We start from the raw sequence: 2,547 nt of genomic DNA, 5'->3' as shown, positions 1-2,547 counted from the left end.
ACACGATTCAACGGTACAACTATCTGCCACTTACAATTTTTGCAGGCAAAAATTGGCTCCCCATTTTCCAATCTACAGATATTTTAATTCCGCGATCTCTCCCTTCGATCTCAATCGCAACGCGTGAGATTGTTTCCGTTTTGAATTAACTGTTTCCTTTGAGTTGAGTTTAAAAGCTCGTATCCCCGAACGGGGGATGAATCTTTCCCATGAAAAAAATTAATGGTTACAGTTCTGCGAATACATCTATCCGTTACTTATGCAAATAGAATAGATAAGCGGAATATTCTGTGACTAGTAGCACGTCGCGTGTTTCATTCCGTGGCGTGAAACTACCGCGGCGTATCGTTGAATGTCAATAACAAGCAATCGACATTCGTGGACCGCCACCGATCCGCAGCATCTCTCCGTCTTCGCTTCGACATCATGCAGCTACGGATTCAACTATAAATTACACCCTACCTTGGGACAAGGCTAATCGTGTTTCTCTTCTCAACGTATACACGCATGCATGGCCTGGCGCAACTCTCGCTCTTTACGATCCTTTAATATCTGTCGCTAAACTTTCCCATGAAAGCTAAAGCGCGCTCGCTCTGTTAAGATCTCTGCGAAACGCGCGCGATAGATTTTATTCCTTTACTTTATCTCCTTGGCATACGTTTTGTCACGAGTCACACCACACTTGTTCCTTATCACATTCCACGCACGCAGTCGTATATACATTCCACGCACTCGAGGCGGAATGTCGACGGAAAGTTGTTACCTATCTCTGTCAAGATATATCGTTCATATTTCTCTCATTTTCGATTACTGTGAGATGAAATGTTCACAGTATTGATAAGTGGCGATATTTCTCTTTCGACAATATATTCACTTCTTCTGCTGCATAAATTATTATATACGTATATACGATGTCATTACTTGGAAAGCATGAAATAATTTACACGAAACGTCGCGGACGTCTTAATACGTAAACTTTTCCCGTACTCGGGAAAAACGTGAGTCTAAATTGAAAATGTACAGCGTGGCCCCTTGCATGAATTATTAAATGTTTTACAATCATAATAAAATCATAAATACAATAATTAATAAGAAATAAATAATTACATTTTTATGCGAAACGTTTTATATGAAAAATTAAATGCGTATGCCTTGAATCAATCAATTGATATTAAAATACATAGCGGATTCGATTACTTGCGCTAGTAGAAAAATTACTTCAAAGCTATTTGATGACGGAAACCTAATAAATATTCAATGTGTTTCGTATATAAAAATTATAATGTAATAAAATATAATTTTAAATATATGACTTTCGCTTGAGACTAGTTCCCTTTTATTTATATTTTGTATTCGTAGGCCACTTTGAAAAAATTTTCAATCTCATATAAGCAATTAAAACATAAGTAACTGAAAAGTTCTTGATAACAGGCTCGAATGAAATTAATCTATGATGCGTGTAAAAAGTCTTGTATGAACCAGTACGAGTGCGAATGATATTTTATTTTAAACATAAATAAGTACGTAAAACATTTCGATCCTTCGCTCTTCGGATCTTCATTAGCACGAAAGTCGCATATTTCAAACTGAAATGAAACAGTATATGAATCGCGATGTATGTTATTCGCATCGTCAATAAGTTGCGTATCGATGAGTGCAATCGCAGTGGTTCTTTCAAAAACATCAAATTGACTTACTTTTAGCGCTATTGTAACAAGTATTGTAACAACAGATTCGCAGAAATATTATCCCAAGATATTTAGAGATATTATACCAAACAAAGTTGGGTATAAAAAAATCGCTTTACTTACACGTGATCAGCTGCGTTGAGCTGAATTAAAGTATTACATTTCTGCCCACGTTTTTCTTGATCCGTATATTTAACTATGTACGAGCGCGACTGAAAACAGGTGGCAATTAGTGTCTAATGATAAAAATTTCCAAATTGTCTAGCTTACGTTACACGAGATAGCTGTGAAAACGTAAGATCAGGAATGATTAGTTCATATTACGCTGACCTAGTACACTTTCGTGTCATAGAGCAATCGTGATGTCTTGTAAGACATAACGAATGAAAAAAAAAACCGTTGACGGTGTCTCGCGATTTACAATTGGAATGTATTCCATTGTATTCCCACGGAGACTGAGATATTCTAATAGCAAAGTAGCAAGATTTCTGCGAACAGAGCCGTCCAAGCTTGATTTACGCGTGCACGCACTTCGCATCCGGTCCTGAGAGAGAGAGAAAGAGAGATATCCGCGCTTTCATAACGAGGCTGGTTCCTCACCAGCGTTCGTTGCGCGCTGTTCCTTTTGTTCGAGTGAGAAATTGACAAGGAGATGAGACGGCGTAAAAGGAGGAAGGAGAGGAAAAAAGCGAGTCGGTTCGTACGGAAGAGTGTGCACTGCGTGAAAGCGAACTGCGAGACCTGCTCTCGGAGCGACACGTCGTACCGCGAGATAAGTAGAACAATCGCACATAATCATATGCAATCTATCAGAGAAAGTGGGCTAATATGGACCACGGTCGGAGAGATGGATTGGAGG

The 2,547-nt window shown here is 38.6% G+C and overlaps 1 protein-coding gene across 2 annotated transcripts in view; it reads left to right on the top strand.

Annotated features, from left to right (window-relative positions):
- Positions 1 to 2,547, top strand: part of LOC108757238 — a 42,434-nt gene that overhangs the window by 11,702 nt on the left and 28,185 nt on the right. The gene's annotated exons all lie outside the window — the stretch shown is intronic.

Source organism: Trachymyrmex septentrionalis, unplaced genomic scaffold (assembly GCF_001594115.1).
Source record: "Trachymyrmex septentrionalis isolate Tsep2-gDNA-1 unplaced genomic scaffold, Tsep1.0 scaffold134, whole genome shotgun sequence".
NCBI lineage: Eukaryota > Metazoa > Arthropoda > Insecta > Hymenoptera > Formicidae > Trachymyrmex > Trachymyrmex septentrionalis.
The sequence above is the reverse complement of the archived record's forward strand: the minus strand, read 5'-3'. Positions and strand labels throughout refer to the sequence as shown.